The 19,739-nt window shown below is 43.3% G+C and overlaps 1 protein-coding gene across 1 annotated transcript in view; it reads left to right on the top strand.

The window, feature by feature from the left end:
• Nucleotides 1-19,739, top strand: part of SPTLC3 (serine palmitoyltransferase long chain base subunit 3) — a 125,091-nt gene that overhangs the window by 91,599 nt on the left and 13,753 nt on the right. The gene's annotated exons all lie outside the window — the stretch shown is intronic.

The following is a 19,739-nucleotide window of genomic DNA, read 5'->3' as shown; positions in this document are numbered from 1 at the left end:
ATTTTGTTTATGAAGCCAAACTTGGTGTGTGTTTGCCTGTGCTTTCTTGGAACTGTCACTTGTGTTTCCCTGGGAACAAACTAGTCAATTTAATATTCGTTTTTTTCATCCAGCCACCCATCTATCTCATCATTCATTCATTCATTCATTCATTACCAGCCAGGAGCTGGGGAGAAGAAAGTCACCACTGCCCATTTAAGAATATATGGACAAAACACTCACAACGATAACCTACCAGCCATTTCTTTGATGTTGGATCACCACAGCCAAGGTGTGCTACTTTGTTCAACTCAAATGAGCTTAACCTTTTTTTTGAAAAATGGTTTCATCAAAGGCTCTTGGAACTCTCCATCTTTCATATACAGTTTATAGAGCTTCTACTATTTATCACAATGGGGAACAGTGATGGCTAGGGCAGTTCTTGCTGTCAGGCAGTCTAGTGAGTGTGTTTGTAGAAGCAGCAAATTACCCTGGCCTCAGACCTGCTCACTGGACTATACAATCTGTGTGCCGTGACCCACCTCTCAGCTGATGTGAAACGCTATACTGTCTAGTGCAATGTTCCAAGCCTACTATTTCAGTAGAAATATGGAGAGATCCATCATTTTTCAATTTTATTAAAACAGCAGAATACTTTATTCCCATACACATTTTACCCAGAAGCCTACTATATATAAAACAGATTAAAACAGGGCTGGTGCGGATGACGTAGTGTCTCTATGTACCTCCAAACCAATGGTCCCTGAAGCCATTCCACTGAGCCCCCGTGCTCCTCAGTCACTGGGTTGAAAAGGATAGACTTTTCTTTTTCACTAAAGCAAGAAAAAGGCTTGGAGGGTGACTTTGTTCCTCTATGTAAAATGCAATGATTGACTGACCTTCAGGTCATTTCCAGCCATGTCTTTTGGGTTTTATGATTCTGTGTCTTATTGAATAGTCCGTGTGAAAGAGAAATTCGTCGCAAAACACGGAGCTGATCTCCCTGTGCTATGCTGCTGCTTCCCACTAGCTAACTATTTTACATTTGGTAGTGTATATATGTCGATGCTACTCTCACATCACCTCACTTCCCCCTCCCCTTCCCTGTGTCCTTAAGTCCATTCTCTATGTCTACATCTTTATTCCTGCCCTGCCACTAGGTTCATCAGTACCATATATATATATTTTTTTTAGCTTCCATATATATGCATTAGCATGTGGTATTTGTTTTTCTCTTTTGCTTTGCTATGACCTAGAGGGGTGGGATAGGGAGGGTGGGAGGGAGGCTCAAGAGGGAGGGAATATAGGGATATATGTATGCATATGGTTGATTCACTTTTGTACAACAGAAGCTAACACAGTATTGTGAAGCAATTATACTCCAATAAAGATCTATTAAAAAACAAACAAACAAAAAAAAAGGAAATGCGAATCCAGTCCATCCATGGTGCAATGCTTAAGGGCATAAACTGAAAGCAGCTGCCTGGACTTGACTCCTGGGATACTACTTAACTTGCTGTGGTCTTAGGCAAGTGAGTTCACTGATCTGCTCAACCCTGAGCAAGTTACCTGTCTGTGCTTCAGTTCTTCCAGCTGTAAAATAAGGAAAGGGATATTGATGAACTAAGGTTTTTGTGAGAATGAGGTAAAATAAGACATATAAAATGCTTCATTATGACTGAAAACAATTCCATCTATAGTAAGCATTGTATAATTGCTTACTGCATTACTTGGTATTATTCCTGAGGTGTTCAAGAAGTATTTGGACTATGTCTTGGAGAAGCTGTAGAAAGGATTCTTGTGATGCAGGTGAGGTAAAGCTAGATTTCCTTCAAGGTCCTGGATTAGTCAGGATAAGCTAAATTATGCCAGTGTAACAAATAAACCTTGAGAATCTCAAAGACTTACCTGAATCAAAGTTTATTTCTTGCTCGCAGATCTAATACCAGATCTAATACAAATCGGACATCTCCCTGCACACTTCTTCTCCGTAGGAAGTGACTCAGGCTTCTGCGAGCTTGAGGCTTGGCCATCTCAGCAACTGGCCTCCACAGTCACCATGGTAGAAAGAAAGATCAGCCCCGAAGTGACACATCACCTTGCTTACCATGCATTGGCCAAAACTAGTCACATGGCCCACCTGAATTTGGGGAAATGGTGGTGGTAAACTAAGAGATATGGATACAGATATGAATAAGCAGATATCTTTAAACCTTCTAAAGCTGAAACTCGAAATAGACCTGTCTCCATTCCCACATGAACTGTCCAGTTGTGTGAAAAAACTGGTCCGGAACCACTGGAACTCTCTCAAAGTCATCTTAATGATCTTGACTATGTGCATTTCTTAATGGAAAACAATTATTTGAGACTAAAGCTAAAATGCCAGTTAAATGAATTGTCCTGTGATGACCAGAATTATCCATTGGTCATATTTTCAAGATGAATAACTAGAAACAAGTTACCCTGAAAATTAGCCTATGTCTTAATAAAGATCACTAATTTCTTAAACCCTGTAGTATATATATTATCAGCATCCATTGACTAACATGTCCCCAACTTGACAATTTTTTCCTCCCCACCCCTGGATGGCTTTACCACTTCATCACAGACAGAACTCACTCTGTTTATCTGACCAAAAAGATCTGCAGAAAAGTTACATTTAAAGACATGATCATAAGAACTTTGATAGCTATCTATCGTCAGTTTCTCTTCCTCTGAGGGGAGAGATATTTCCCTTGGTTCTCTCTCTTACCTGGTCATTATTTTTAACCTCCCAGTTAAAGGGTCTCACTTCACCCTTCCTGCCATCTTAAGAGAAAAAGGAAAGAAATGAGAGAAGGATACGTGTTCAGTCTGTGTTCTCAGAGTCAAGCGAAGGGGAATCAGGGAGAAAGATCGGACAGTTTCTTTTCAAAGGAACTAACAAAAGAAAGTGATAAAAAAGAAACCTGACTGAATCATCGGCCAAGTTTCAGATGGTTCCGCCTGACAGGGCTTTTGAAGAATTCAAAAGCACACAGTGAACCATCACGCTGGCCTCATTGACAACAATGCCTGCTTTAAATAAGATAAACAAGTCTGGTTGGGAACGTTGCAGTAACTCACCCCTTTCTGCAAAGACAGAGCACCTCTCAGGGTAAAGTTGCCCGAAGCTCAAAGGGCTGCACTTCATGGAGCCAGAGCTACCTTACGGGATCTGAGAAAGCACCCTGCTCCGAGCCTTGATGTCCGGCTGCTCCCCTGCCGCTGTGATTGGAGCCTTTCAAGGCTTTGTTTTGGGTTGAGTTTGGGGAGCGGTTGGCCAGATCTGTTGCTTGATGGATGTCTTCACTTTAGTCCGCAAGGCAAAGCCATACGCTTCAAAGAAAGGCAGACGACAGGAATAAGGCCAGTGTTCTTTGAAGCCGAGGTTCAAAGATGAAGTAGCAGTCCCAGTGAAATGACAATGTTTATGAACGAACAGCCACCTTGACTCTGCAGCCAGGCTGCTCGTGGAGTTAATGCACCGCAAGCTGAGGGGCTGCAAGCCACCCAGGCCTTCCACAGGCACCGAGGCCCTTCTCGTCTCCTGGCCTGTCACTTCGTGCAGTGCAAGGAACCCAAAGTGGAGATTTGGTTTCTCCATCCTAGTGGATGTTGGGTGGTCCCCCAGCCAAACCAATGCTGTAAGCCCTTCAAGGGCAAGAACTGTGTCATGAATGAACTTGGTGTCCCTCTGAGTGCCAAGCCCAGAGCTCAGCTTAATAAATATGCCACGACTCAAGTTCCATCTTGCAGACCCACCGGATTTCAGGTCAGCGTTTATGCTAAACAAGGAGCCTTGAAAGGCTCCCAGATGGAGGGAACGTTTATCTCATAGGACTGGGGGCTGGGAGTCAGTCCCACACCAGTTGTGGCAGCTGAAGGGATGACTCAGTGATGGGGATACCTCGGTGATGAACACCACTTTTGAAGAGATCCAGAAAGATGGCTCTGTCATTTTCTTCATCGAGACGGGGCCCAGGCAGGAGGGTGAGGCCCAAGCGACACCAACCACTCCCCTAAAGAAAGCATCATCAACGATTGTCTTATTATTTATTTAAATCTTTGATGCATATTTTTCAATTAATAAGTCAACATACGTTTTGAACCCCCAGTTTGGGGTCTCTGTCCCCCAACTCTGGGTAACCTTTTACTTCTCAGAGAAAATGGAAGTTGTATCGCGTGGAGGGGTTAGGGCGTGTGCTTTGCAGCCAGACTGCATGGGGCCCGGTCCTCGACCCACCACTTGCTCCCTGAATGGCAAGTTGCATAGTAAGCACCCAATGAAGGTGAAAATTTCTATTATTTTTAACTCATCTGCTTTCCTTCTCTAACTTTTCCAATAGTTTTTATGCACCCTGGAATCTTCCTGTCTCTCAGGCCTTACACCTACTCAGGCCTTCTCACCCTCTCCACCATCGCCTCCATCACCTCTCACCTGGATCACTGGAATGATCTCCACTCCCCACTCTTGCCATTTTATGACTTGTTCTCCACACAGAAGCCAAAATTATCTCTTAAAAAAATGTAACCCAGACTATATCACCCCTTCACTCAGAACTTTTCATTGTTTTCCATCTTTCCCAGTGTAAAGTCCAGACTTTGGGCTTCCGGGCTTCTCCTGATGTGGTCTCTTCCATATTTCCCACCACTCTTTCCCTTGCTTGGTCCACTCCAAGTAGCTGGCATACTTGTTTTTCCTAGAATGCAGGGAACAGCTCCCACAAAGGATCTTTGCACTTGCTGGCCTTTCTAGAACATCATGTCAAGCCAACACAGGCATAGCCCACTCCCTCACTTTCCTCACGTCTTTGCTCAAAATCAGCCTTATGAGAGGAGCAGCTGTATCCTTAATTTCACACCCCTTCTTGTCCCTCTAATTCTCCTCACCTTGCTTCAGTCTTAGTAGCATTTATGAGCACCTGATAAATTATACACGTATCTGCTTATTTTCTGGTTTCCCACTAGGATGTAAACTCCAGAACAAGCATTTTGTCTGTCTTGTTCCTGACACCGAGAACAGTGCCTGGCAATGACAAGTTCTCAACAAATATTTGTTGAATCCTTCTCTCTTTCCCTCTTAGCTCAGCAAATAAAGGACCCTTATCTCTTCCACATCTCTGTGCTTGATTCTCTCCCTTCCCACCTTCTAAAGGCACCAGCCGCTTTTCTCAACCAGGAACCTGTTCATCTCCTTCATCGTAAAAATCCTCCCCTCACCCCTTCTGTTTCAATAGCTGTCAAGTCGCACACCTTCCATTGCTGCAAATCTTCTCAGAAGAATGGCCGTCTGCCTGCCCCCACTACTGCTCCCTCTCAGCCATCAGCCCTCATCCTCTGCCCATTTCCATGGACTCTGTCCCCTCAGAGGTCGCCGCTGCCCTCTGACCCTGTTAGTCCTCCTCCAGCTGAACTTGACTGACCTTTCCACCTCATCCTCTCTCCTTGAGAACAGTCTTCCCTTAGTTGTGGAAGATGCTGTTCTTTCCTGGTTCTCTTTTATTTATTTGTCTGTTCTTCCTCCCCTTCTCTGCTAGTTCTTCTTCCCATTTGCATTTGCCAGAATTCCATCCTCTGCTCTCTTTACATTCCCCTCTGCACATGTATGCCCCTCTTTTTCTTTTCTGTGATGTAAGAACGTGCTTCTCAAACTTGAGCCTGTATCAGTGTCTCATGGAAAGGTGATGAAAATTTCTCCACTTCAGAACAGACAATAGATCACTCCATTGGCTAAGGCATTACTTATCTGACCAAAATGGCTCTAGGAAAAAGAATCTCTGTGATTTCATCAACTTTTCCTATTGTTACTTCAGTGCTAGGCTGATGGGATAATCACCAACGCTGTGAATCACAAAACCGTTTTTTGCTATCATATACATGGAAATATTTGATTTGTTTATAATTGAGTGGTCAGTAGTGTTTCCCTAGAGAGGAAAAGAGTAGTGGAAATTTACTTACAAGTGAAAATAAATACAGAGTTCCAATTCCTAACATATAATATCCAACTTCAGTAGAATACAGCTTCATCTTTGCTAATAAAATCTCCTATGCTTAAACAATAAAGTTAAGAAAAATAGAATTTTCTATTTTTCTTCAAAGTCACACGTGTCCCTCTTTGCCTGTAAACAGAAGGAGTTTCTGGGTGACAGGGTGGGGGACGTGTCTGGATGTTGTATAGGTAGAGAAAAACTAAAGGTAAATTCAAGATGGAATAATGAATTGTGTTCTTCCTGGAAATAAAGGAATTAGCTATACAGGATCCTCAAAAAATATAGGAATTTGACAGGATGGAATGCAATAGGCTGTTTTTCCTTTTTCATTTAATATATTTTCTGAATATAGTATTCTGGGATTATTGCTACAAAAAGATGACAAATAGTATTACCATCATCCTTCCTCAATCCTATTAGATATTATCCAAATAATTTCCTCAATTCTCTGCTTTCAATATGGAGACACAGGCTTTGGTGAACTATAGCAGGAAGACCAATAAGAGAAGGATGGGGAAACTGACTAAAAAATTAGAGCTAAGTACCCCAGCCATTGTGCCAGTACAGGAATTTTGCCTCGAGCTGAGCTTCCTTTGCCCTTTAGAAAATCAGAATTGTGATGAGCCCAAGATCTGAGGAGGAAGTATTAAATAGACATGCTCCCCAACAGAGGGCCTCCTCACACTAACTTTGTGAGGTTTTTTTTTTATTTCTTGCATGACTTGAGAGGTATTCAAAACATTCCATCTGTGAAGAAGCTGTTACTTTGGCCCTAGAATTCTGCTTGCACATCTCATGCTGCCTTTGGCAAGACTGAGGAGTGAAGACCCTCAGCTAATGGGATCGTTCTTTTTTCTTCTGAGTATCGGCCTCTGGGGTAGCGAGGCTCTCCATTCCTGAACTGGGGAGGTGATGTCTTTTAAATGTGCATTTGGTTATATAACGGTGTCACTACTTTATGGTGACATTGTCCATTCTAAAATTAAAACAGAGTATTCTGTCCCTTCACTGAAAGATCCCTGGTTCTAGTCCCTGAGAATATCTGAGGGGTTAAAGATCACTGTGGTTTCTGTGCAAAAAGGAACAGCAGTGGGAAGGAGGGGATGCATTCTGTTAGTGGATGAAATTCAGATCATGTTCAAAAACACAGATAAGTCAAAATCAAAGAAAACAATTGGAGTCCTCTCTGATTTCCAGCAGCTTCCACCTTCCCTCATTTTTCACCCCTTGACCACCACCCAGACCTTCTTTGTTCCTGACCCTGGACACAGATGCCCTTGTAGTTTCTGCTACTCCAGCTCACCTCTCAGAACAGGCTCAGACCCAAACTTGGAGACCAGATGAAATCTGGACTCAGGACAGCTTGGAATGGGGGTTCATGCTGGAGTGACCCTTCTAGCACCTGCCACCAACCCAGAGAGACCATCCCTAACCACCCTTTCCAAAATACCACCCCCTCCCTTGTGGGTGACTCTATCTACTCCCTTATTCTGCACCGTTTTCCTTCATAGCACTTACCACCACCTAGAATTATGTACTTGTTTCCTTGGTTATTTTCTGTCTCCCCAGGAGAATACAAGTGACATGAGGGCAGGGACACTGTCTCCAACTTCAAACAGTATATGTTGGCTGCATGAATGATCCCATTCAGTGTAAGGTTTGGCCATATCCCAGCAACGATTCATAAGACATTGGTACCACCAATTGGTATTCCCTCTATCTAGAAGATTCTCATCTCTCCCCACAAACCCACTACACCCATTCTTTATCTCCTGAATCTCTGTTCAGCCTTCTAAGTCCTCTCACAGTGGCCACAGTCAAGAAATAATCCTTCCTTCCTCTGTCTCATGAAATCTTTGGCTCTTACGTTAGTCACACATACCCTAATCCAGTCCTCCAAATGGGTAGTGATTAATTAATTAATTGTGCCTTAAGCATCAAATATGTGAATGAATGAAAACTAAAAGACCAAATTTGGGGCTAAGCAGATTTCCTGGACAAGGCTTGAATTCTAATCACTCTCTATAAACAACTACAATATCATTTCTTTAGAGGTTACTTATGGAATTATTTTGGTTCAAATACTGGAGTTATAATCACTTCCTTGGTAGATAAATGCATAAGCCAAAATGTAGAGTTCCTTTCCTGTTCTTTTGAGAAATGAATGGTTTTACATTATTACATGTGCTAAGGCTTTGTCTAGACGCCATCTAATACAGAGGTGAGTAAGGCAGATAATTCAAGCCATTACTACCGAATAGCAGAAGCAAAAATGGAGTTTTTCCTTTAATTATCCAAGCAGTTAGCTGAATCCCTCACTTAAGGTTTCCTAGGGAGACACCATCCAAATCTCATAAATGCATTTGACTCACACAGTAGTCAGCAAAGACTGGGCACCAGCTAATCCTCTCTGTCCGAGTTGAAGTACATTTCCAAAACAGAGGTGAGCAGGTATTCTTAAGCATCCAAAAATGGCATTTTCCACTGAGTATGTTGGAGGGACCTCCTCCCCTCCTCTTTTCCATCTTCATGATGATTTGCACTTAGGGTCTTTTTCAATCAAGAGACTTCATGTTTTCATGACATTATTTGGTGACTAGTAATGAGAGGTTGAAAAAATAAAATTAACACTGAAAAATTAGAGTTTCCCTTTATCAGGGCACCATTTAGCCAATGAAAAGTAAAAGGGCATTAGGATTTTGAATCCTTGAAAATTTTTCATGGTATCTTTCTTACAAGGTCAGTATTAGTTAAGGTTAATTAGTTGTTGTAACAAATTCCAACATATAACACAATAGACATTGTTTTTGTTGCTCATATAGTGCCCAAAATGGGTGTAAACACAGCCTCTTTTCCATCTTGTGGCTCCTCCAACTTATGGCTTCCAAGGATGCCATCAAAGGGGGTCGTGTGTATGAAGTTTTCAGGGGCCATAACTGGAATGGTATGTTTCGTTTCTGCCTACATCCTATTGCTGGGACTCAGTTACAGGAACTTGCCTAACCACAAAGCATCCTGGGAAATGAAGTTAACCGCCTGCCTAGGAGGGGGAAATGGGATTGGTCTTTGCCACAGGACTTAACCTCAGCCCAGGACATTCTTTCCCCAGTCTTTCTGATGGACGTATACTGTGGGAAGACATTGTATATTTTAGACAGTTTCCCAATCTTTCTCTATTGACTTAAAAAATAAACTCTTGACCTGGAGTGGAATAAAAGTAGCTCAAGGAAAAAGAAAAACAAAGTCCAAAAGACTGAAGACAAATCTCTTCCTTTTATAGGGACTCTGGGGGCTTCTAGTCTGGCTTTTACATAACCACTTCGGCTTCTTTCTCGTAGAACATAGTCCCAGGCCATGGCAGGTATTGAGATCATTGTCATTATGATGGTGCTCAATCCCCCAATGCTGTGTACTTTTTGGAGGCAGAAAATGGACCCTGGGCATAATGCTTCCCCCGAAGAAGCTAAAAAGACATGAAATTGGAACAGCTCTGGAAGTCAGACCAGAACAGGAGAGAATGTATATTTTGGGAGTAGTAACACACTCTCAGAAAATCAGGCCATTTTTCTGAAAGAGAGGATGTGATGAGACAGAAAATTATAAATTGCTTCAGTATCAGAAAATTATAAATTGCAATTGAAAACATACAATGTAAACACATGGACATTTCGGTTCGTTATCTGAATCAGATGGCTTTATTTTGAGTCACCCCAACTCTCTTATTCAGCCACACTTTGGTTCTTTTGAGACCATGGACTAAAAGGAGGCTAAGAGGCTTTAAAAAGTATCAAACTTCTGATGTTCATCACATCAGCACCCAGCATGTGACTAATCAAGGTAAACTAGTCACAAGGGAAAACTGAATTCTAAGCGCAGGTAGAAAAATAAAACTAGCAACTTCATATCGAGATTGAATTTATATGAAAATATGATTCTACTCAACATTGCCTTAAGTATTCCATCTACTTTAGGAAGCACTAAAAGCTGTGTGCTTCTGTTATGTACATGTGGGCAAATGCACTCCACATAATTCATTCTGTACCATATCTGGGGTTTTATAAAAATGTTTTCCAAAGGCTTAAATTTCTGTTCTGTATTCAGTTCTTAGGAGAAGGAATTGAATAAAATGGCAAGGTCTTTCAAATAGCTTCATTAATTTATGAACCTCAATCATTTTTCTTTTCTTTACCCTCTGGAGAGGAAACTGAAGATAAAAGAAAAAAGAGTGACACTTAAAATATAATGCGTTCACACTGGAAAATACAACCATGCCTCATTTTAAAATTATTTTGTCTGGATTATTTCATTCATCCTGATCATTTGTGAAATTTTATCATGAGATTGGCAGGTGAGGTACTGACCCTGCTTCTAACCCAACATGGACTTGGAGAAAGTGGCCCCCGCGCCTTCCAGCTGTGACCTTGGACCTTTGCTCTGGTCCCTGGAACAGGGCACACATATTTTTACACTTGAGTTTGATAGGTTTAAAAAACGGGAGTGACTAACTGGGAAGATTTAATGCTTTGAAGGGGGAAGGAAAGGAGTACACTGGGTGACAGCAATTCACTCTCCAGAGTGGAATTTTCTCACTTTCCTACTGTTTATATTTGACACGAGATCCATTCACAAACATCTCTTGTAAGATGTTGCTTCTCGGCAGGGCAAGCTCTTTGGGGGCTGCAAACTACACTTATCCATCCAACTATCAAGCTTATCTCGTGGCTGTTCTTACTGACTTACTCTTCACCGAGAATCTCTGTGAGGAAGAGACAGTGAGAACCGGAAAGGACTGTGATTAGGGAGATGATACTGTGATAATTAGACACAGAGTTTTCAAAGGTCATCTCAGCACCTACCTTGGCACAGAGTTCAGCGAATACAAACCTGACTTCCTCCAAGTTCTTTTCTCTCCCTAAACCCAGCCACACATCATTGGTTCTGTCCCTCTGAAGTCCCTCCATGAATGCAGAGGAGCCCATAGAGAATCCCACCCATAATGGGCCATCTGAGGCCCCTGGCATCCAAGGCCCATGGCATTGTTGAGGGAGGACCCAGCCGCTGCTTCCTAAATATATTTGCCACTTGGTTACCAGCTGGAGATGCAAAGAGAGGCAGAGAAAGAGACAGAAGGCACGGAGGGCTGCGTTTTCTAAATGGTTTCAAGCCACTGGCCTTTCAACAACAGCTAACGCAGAACAGATGGCTGTGCTACGCTCGGCTGGCTTTCAACTGAGGGGCTGCCTCTGTCCATGATTAATCACCTATGCTGGGGGTTAAGAAAGTTCTACCTGGTTTTTGTGGGGGGGAACCTAAGGTTGGGGTCAGCAAGCAAAGTGACAGGTGTTGCCTCTCTGCCCTATTGCTGCTCACGTGCTTGTAGGACCACGCTGCGGGGAAGCGGGTGGGCATCCAATAAACAGAATTAGCCAACCTGTGGAGCCCCAGCTAGGAGGGGACGTTTGTCTGGTTGTGCAGAAATGGCTTGAAAAACGTTCCACCACGTTCTGTCCCTTCATTTACTTCGCCTTAAGAGTTAGCCAAGCGTAGAATTTTATGGCAGTTCAGTAAATTCTGCACTTGCTTTGAGGCCTTAAAAGATTTCCCCAGCAAGAGTGTAAAGAGAATCTGTTTGTCTTCTAGATGGCACTGGGGCAAAAGGATAACATGGCCACTTCCTTCCTCCCGTCCTACAAACAAGATATCCTTTTACACCATGAGTCCTCCAGAAGTTACCTCTTCACTCTTGTTTCCTCTGTGTGGATGGAGTCTGAGATGGGGGAGTTGTGATGTAGCACACATGGAATTCTCTGCTAGTTCAGTCCAACTGGAGAAGAACATGATTCCAGCTGCAGGATCTTTGAGGGTGAAGGGAAGTTACTCTTCCACATTGATCTTTGTTTCCTCCATCACGGGTTCATTTTCAGCACAGCAGCAAAACCCCAAAAGCGGGGGAGTGCCGTACCGCAGCCCAACTCTTGTCTGGAGAAGTTTGGGGAGAAAATCAGGTCAGCCACAGCCAGGGAGGATTAAGCAGGTGGATTTGTGGCTGGAGAAGGCCAGCGTGTGCTCTAGGCTAGACAGAATGTATTAGTTCTCTATTTCTACGTCACAGATGACGACAAACTTCGGGCTTCAAATGACATCCGTTTATTATCTCACAGTCTCCTGGGGTCGGGAGTCTGGGAAGTTTCTTCTCTGCTCAGGCCCTGGCAAGGCAGAAATCAAGTTGTCAGCAGCTTTTTTCTGCAGTTCACACTCCTCTCCCAGGCTCACATGTGGTGGTGGCAGAACTCAGTTTCTGGGGGTTGCAGGACTGAAGTCCCGGTTTGCTCATCCGCTGTCAGCTGGGGCCCCTCTCAGCCCCTGGAGACTTGAATTTCTTACCATGTGACCCCCTCCATCTTCAAAGCCAGCAGTGGAGAATCTCTTTCTTCAGAAAGAGCCCAGTCCTTTCTAAGAGCTCACGTGATTACGTCTTAAGTACTGGTTAATGTCGCTAAAATGTATTTTGTTTTTGTAAATTAGGACTTTATGTAGTTAGATTTCCAGTGGTCATATGCTTCAACTTGAATACTGAGAATGAACATTATTCTGGTGAATATTTAATTCTGGGGGTTAAGAAAATATCAAAAGGCATGTCCTGGGCACCAAAACAAAAAAACAAAAGAAACTGAGGAGGGTACAGGAACAACCAGATTGGCTGTAGACACCACAGGTCACTTCTATTGATCTTAGAGGGCAAATCCAAGCAAGTCAGTTCAGTCTTTGGTGAAGACTGGAAACTAATAGTTTTCAATATTTTTTTGAACCACAGAATTTTTTTTTCAAATGAAATGTACGTGGAAGTCCATTTTATACATATTTTTAAAATTTTACAACACTCTTATAGGACTTATTGTGTGCCAGACACTGTCCAAAGTGCTTAAAATCAAATCCTCATGACAGTATGAAATGGGCATCCTTCTCATTATTATTGTCATCGTCATTATTCCCATTTTACAGGTGAAGAACCTGAGCTGCAGAAAGATGAAATGCCTTGCCCAAGATGGCAGAGAGGATTTTGAACCCAGGAAAATTAGGCTCACGGTCCTTGAGCACTTGGCAGAGATGTTGTTGTCACGGAGACAGCTTGGAGGGTGGAGTGGTCCGATCTCCTGGCCGCTGAGCCCCTCCCTCAGTTTTTCCCTGCACCCCCTCCCTGAGGCTTCCTCAGTGCACACCCCGCCCAGCAGACACTTTGAAAACCAGAGGTTGAATCATGCGCACGCTGCCTCGATGGGGCCTCCTAGAGGCTACTTTCGTTTGCACTGTTTCTCAGAGCACTTTCAGGGGACCCCCGTTAACCCAATTCCTCAGCCAGGACCTCTCCTTTGACTTCTTGCCACAATCTTTGCTGAAGCACATCTCACCCACTTCTGCTGCCACCCTGGCCTCCTTACATGTCTGGCCACCTCTGGTTTTCCCCTTATCCTACTCCACGTACTATACACTATGACTTCCTCTTCCTAAACCCCCTCAGAACATGGCATATCCTGCTCATGATGCTGCCCTGGCTCCCTAGTGCCCACCACCTCTTAGGTTGGCATCTGCAGCCCTCTGGGTCTGATTCCACTGATCTGTCTCATGACTGTAAACCAAACGTTCTAGGCAAGTGAGATAACCATCCCTCCTGGCATACAAGGTGTTCACTTACCACTTCTAGGTCTTTGCTCCAAACTCCCAGAGCATTTCTTCCATGGGGCATTCAATTTTCTACCGTCTGTGATTATTACATACTTTTTCTAGGCTATAAGCTCCTTGGAAATAATAGACATATTCATCTTTTAATTCTTTTAATTCTCCCCAACAGCCACTCACACGGAAAAGTACGAGACAACATTCTCCCCAAAGTGCTGGGAAATAGATTGTTATCATCCCCATTTAACAGATCAGTAAATTAAGGATCAGATACGAGTGACTTCCTCATCTCCATAGAAAAAAGAAAAGGGCAGATGGGAGCTGACACATGAACCTGTTGATGGAGGGGAAAAATGCAAAAATACTTGGAGACAAATTGCTCTCTGGAGGCTTCAGTTAGAATCAGCCTTATTATCTTCATAGAATCAACAACCACAACAGTTTATGACTACGAGTGATGGTTCAGAACTGGGGTGCACACCGCAGTTACCCAGGGGTAGGTTTTGTAAAAGGTCCACACCAGTCCTTCTGGAGCAGAATTTCTGCAGAAGAGGCTTACCTGTGAGTATCCCAGAAAAAAAAAATTATGCCCTGAAGACTCTGGTGTGTTCCCCTGTTTAAGAACCACGAATTCGCAAGGCTCCCAAAGGCCCCAGCCTCCCAAATTACCCCATTCGATGTGTAAAACTCCATCATTAGAGACTTGCTAAGATACTGCTCTCTACTTAAATGCAAGTTAACGTTAAATCTTATCACTCATTCTGTAAGGATTCAAGAAGCACTACTATGTGACAGGCCGGCTGACTCTGTCTATATCCATCTTATGGCTCTTCTCATGTGTATATTATCTGATATCTGCTCTCTCTACTGTTAGGTTATTTCTTGCCAAATAGCCCCAGAATTTTTTCGTCTTCTCCTCCATCTTAGCAGCTGGCTCTTGTACATAGTGAGTGCTTTTCGTTTGTGAAATGTATGAATCCATGAATCATGGGACTCACACCTCATCAGGAATGAGTTTACAAGCTTCTTTCAAGGAGCAGACTTTGATAGACTCTTAGGCACCGCCAATTTCCAGGTCAGCTGTGCAATGCATGAACAGTCTCCCAGCCTTGGTTTCCCCGTCTGTGAAGGGGGCCCAAAAGCACAGCTCCTGGCTCATAGTAGGTGCACAAGACATGTCCATTGTCACCTCTCCTTGTGGATTAAGCCCCTGACGGTGTATCTGAGCAGTGGGTGGGGAGGTGGAAACAGGGGCATGAAATCCTGTCGTGTAGACAGCCGTCCACCCTGACGTCTGGCCTGCCCACTCCGCTCCTGTGTGTGTTCCACAGGGGCAGGACTGAGCGTCCTGGACCGTCCTTGGCACATGAGTATGTGACTATAAAGCATGCTGTAACCTTGGAATCCAGACATCAAAAGGGAGAGCTTCAGTGCCTGATAAAAATATGTGTTCCTCTCAGCAAACCACTCCAAACGCTGTCTTCTCCGTCCCACTGGGAAGCTTGTCACTGCTAATGTGATTCTTATGATTCTCGCTGCTCGGTAGCCTCTTGATCTTTCCTGAGATCTCTCTGCCGCGAGTGTGTAGGAAACAAAATGTCCTGTCTGCTGTCCAGAGCTTAAAATAACAGATGCTGGGTTCCTGCTGCCACATTGAAACTTTACTCCAAGGTCTCTCCCCAGCACCCCTGCTCCCGCCCCCTCCCCATGCCCGGAGCAGAAGCCTAGTGTGAGCACCAGACAAAGAAGGGAAAGGAGGCAAGGGGGCAGGGGTGGGGGGAGGGAGGCCTTCTCAGACCACCGTGGGCACTCTTGAGGATCAAACTGGTTGTTCAGAAAGATCGACTTCCTAAGTTGTGAGACATGTTTTAGGGAAAGATTCTTCCTATCTCTAAAGAAGAGAACCGCATTTCCCAAGCGTCACTGCCTAGGAGCATGTTCGAGGTTGTCCAGCCTGTATTCCGCACTGGTGAAAGGAGGGCGGTGTGTATTTCTGCATGTGCCTTTTTCTGCCTGGGAAATAATAAAATAAGTGCCCCCCCCCCACCCCCGTGCCATCTGGGTCTATGCACGTTTCCTCTGTTAGAGAACAAGCTTGCAAAGTCTGCAGAAAATAGAGTGTCGTTGGTATTGTCTTGCAAACTCATCAAATCCGCCTCTTTCACTCAGTCTTACAGGGGGAAATGCCTTTGTCCTCTTTTGCCAGCAGGTGATGTTTCGATGTTTCGACAGAGAAGATATTTTCCTTCTTTAGCTTTTGACAGGTCATTCTGGGAGTGTCTACTGTCCACAATTCCTTCTGGCCCTCTGGAGATTGAGTTGATCTGAGCATATTTTTGGAAATGCCACAGATGATTGTTTTTATTTGGGGATGGCATGGCTTTGTAGTGGTGACACTTTGGGTTTTATTTGTTTTCCTTCCCCTGCCCCAGCTGTTTTTGTTTTAATAACATTGGAGAGAAGGTTAAACCTAGTCCATCTCTCAAGTTGGCAGAGCTAGAAATCCAAGTGGGTAGAATGGCAACCTACAGGTCATCTGCCCAGCTGGGTCCGTCCCTGATTTTATCCAGCCTCATGAGAGGGGCGAGGTTGACAGTGAGGTTGGTCTCAAGTCGAGTGAGCACTTTGGAGCCGATAACTGTCAGGGGAGCAAGTGATCCCACAAACATACCATTGGAGACCTCGAGCACTCAGTAAATGCTGGGATGTCATCTTGCCAAACAAGAGGCTAGGATATATGCCCATCTTTTACTTTCCATGTCCAACCAAAGAGCATGACTCAGCCAAGACACAGTCAGGCACCTAACACAGCCATGCATGGCCTTGCGGGTGAACTGGTAATGGCCATTGTTTCTGAGACATCTGAGTCTCCTTGGCTGCACCTGGTGAAATCCGAAACTCATGCTTGATCTCATTACCAGAGATGCTGATTTCATTGGTCTGGGGTACAGTCTGGGCATGGGATTTTGCCAAGCTCTCCAAATGATTTCAAGGTGCCACTGAGGCTACCCAGAACTATTGCTAACAGAAAAATGTAACTAACCTTTCAAGTACCTTTTTCCCAGACACAGTACTAAGCATGTTCCTGCATTAACCCTTTATTTCTCCCAATCTTCCTGTGAGATAAGCTTACGTATCGCTAGGTGAAACTGAGGTTTCGAAGCCTTACGTTGTCCAGGTGGAGTTTGGTTCCTAGTCCATTTAACTCCAAAGCTTATTCCTTTTCCAGAGAACCCAGAATACAGCAAAATAAAATACTCGTATAAACTCTCCAGCACTCTACATAAGAGATCCGATCCTTCACTTATGTATCTGTGCGGAGCCTTCCCTGACTTCTATGTATTATAATAGGTGGAAGGAGAATCAGAAACTAATTAGGGACTTTGTGTATTGCAAAGGGAAGGTCACTGCCTTGCCCGGTCCCCATGCCATGCGTGGCCATCCCCGTACGAAAGAACAAGTGCTAAAAATTCCTTCTACTTGTATAAAGTGCTCTTCAAACAAGGATCTCAAAGCACAACGTAATTAATAAAATCACCCACATCCTGTAGGTGAGTAGCGTTTTATATGTACAAATTTCTCTCTGCCCCCAGGCCCTCCAAGAGGAGGAGAATGTTTCCAATTTTCCAGAGTGAGCAATAGAGTAATTGAAAGGAGCTGTGTCTTGGCCAACTCAAAAGACCTCAAGGCATTTATAGTGACCCTATGTGAGAAAACATGGTGACCACGAAGTGTGTCATAATGGCTTGTCAGCCATGCTGTGCTAAATGGTTCAAAGAGGAAGAAAACAGGGCAAGAATTAAACATTCAGTTCTCAAGAGTCAGCTGCCCCTGCGATCGATATTCTGATCTGTTTGGTCAGCTCTCCAAAGGATCTAGAAGCAGTAAAATGATGACATTAGCTAGTGACCCAGTTACTTGGGTTAATCAAGGCAGAGAGGACAGACGGGGCCAATTAAGTAGCCGGGCAGCCCAATGATGGATGAGTCATTATGGGCAAGTGCAAAGATAATGCCATTGGGAAAGGCAATTGAAGTCATTCATGCATTTCCAGGCCAGGAAATCCTTCTAGTCTGTGAGGGGGATCATTTAGGAATCATCAGACTCAGCCTGATGAACTCATCTATTCATTGTGCAACTAACAATCAACAGAAGAGCTGAACACACGGGGGACAAGCCATATGGAATGCATTTTGGTAGCTGGGATGTATATCTGTGCCTTCATTTGAATCACCTTCTTTACTTTGGTTTGTTTGTTTTTAATTTTATCGGGGTAGAGTTGATTTACAATGTTGTGCTAGTTTCAGGTGTACAGCAAAGTGATTCAGTTATACATATATTCATTCTTTTTAGATTTTGTTCTCATATAGGTTATCACGGAATATTGAGTAGAGTTTCCTGTGCTATCCAGTAGGTCCTTGTTGGTTATTTTGCTTCTATATAGTGGTGTGTACATGTTCATCCCAAGCTCCTGGCTTATTCTTCACCGCCCCCCCAACATTTCCTCTTTGGTAACCATAAGTCTGTTTTCAATATCTGTAAGTCTGTTTCTGTTTTGTAAATACGTTCATTTGTATCTGAATCGCCTTCTTTAAAACAGGTCATACTCTAGCCCCTCTTCTGTTTTTTTTTTTTTTTCTTTTTAATTGGAGTATAATTGCTTTGCAATGCTGTGTTAGTTTCTGCCGCACAGCGAAGTGAATCAGCCTTATGCATACACACATCCCCTCTTTTCTTTTCCTTCTCCGGTCCCCAATCTCTCCCTACTCCTTACGTTCTCATCTCCCTAAACACACACAGTTTCAAAGTGTATGGATGATAGCTTTATTTTTAAGTAATGACAAATATTTTCCTTCCTCACTGCTAGTTCTGTCCTTCAAATAGGTTGCTCTCTGTACACATACAAGTTTCCAAGGGACACTTCAGCATGTTACAAAACTGTTCTTTTTTTTTTAAGCACAAAAGAGGCTTGTGTCTATGCAACAAACTTTATGCAAATGGGAGGTTGGGGGGTGGGATGAACTGGGAGACTGGGATTGACATATATTCACTAATATGTATAAAATAGATAACTAACAAGATCATGCTGTATAGCACAGGGAACTCTATTTCACTTTGCTGTACAGTAGAAAGTATCACAACATTGTAAAACAACTCTACCTCAATTTAAAAAAAAATTTACGCAAATGGTCTACACTTCTCCAAATCCTTTACTTGTATTCATGTTGCAAATCTGGAATTTTAGGGGAGAGGACTTATCTTATTTTTAAGGAGGTGGGTAGGAAACTAAAAGCCCATATGAATTAAAGTAAACCATACTTGCAACTACCTGTTTCTTTAAAACGAAAGTCCTAATCAGGAACCCCCAGAAAAAGGTTATCCATGACTGCCATGTTGATAACTCTAATGAACGCTAGTTCTTCTCCTGACTTACCTTCTCCCTCTCTGATTTCTCCTGTTTGTCTCCCTTTTAAGCTCATTCTCTCTTATCAACCATTCAGTGTTGGATTCTCTAAACACTGTATTCCTGGTTTTTTTCGACAGTTGACTCATTGTTCCATTCTCGTCTTGCCCTACACTCAACCACATCTTGCTGGTTCCCAGCCACTCTGTTTTCTACAAACTACAGTAGCATTGCATCTGTTTCCTGTGCCAGGAATTCTCTCCTCTGGTTCTTTATCTTGTTAACATTTGTCCATCCTTCAGATCTCAGCTCATTCATCATATATTGACTTCCTCACACTTGGTCCAATCTCTCTACTATGGACTCTCATAACACCACATAGCATTCTTTACCACACTCATCAGAGTTGCAACTTTATATTCATTTGTGTGATTTATTTGATTAATGTCTGTCTCCCCCATTAGCCTATAATCTCTTCCCCGTTTCTGTTTCTTCTCTCCCTGTTGCTATTGACCAACCTTGCACTGCCCACTTCTCTTCTTCACGGGCTACCATAGCTTCTACTGACCAATGGCTTCCTCTATCTCATAGATTCTGATAATACGCTTTTCTCTCAGTGCCCCTCAATTTCTAGTCTTCCTCCAATTGTTGGTTGTCTCTAAATTTTT

This window comes from Phocoena phocoena, chromosome 15, assembly GCF_963924675.1.
Source record: "Phocoena phocoena chromosome 15, mPhoPho1.1, whole genome shotgun sequence".
Classification (NCBI taxonomy): domain Eukaryota; kingdom Metazoa; phylum Chordata; class Mammalia; order Artiodactyla; family Phocoenidae; genus Phocoena; species Phocoena phocoena.
Note: the sequence above shows the minus strand (reverse complement) of the source record. Positions and strands in the feature narration are given on the sequence as shown.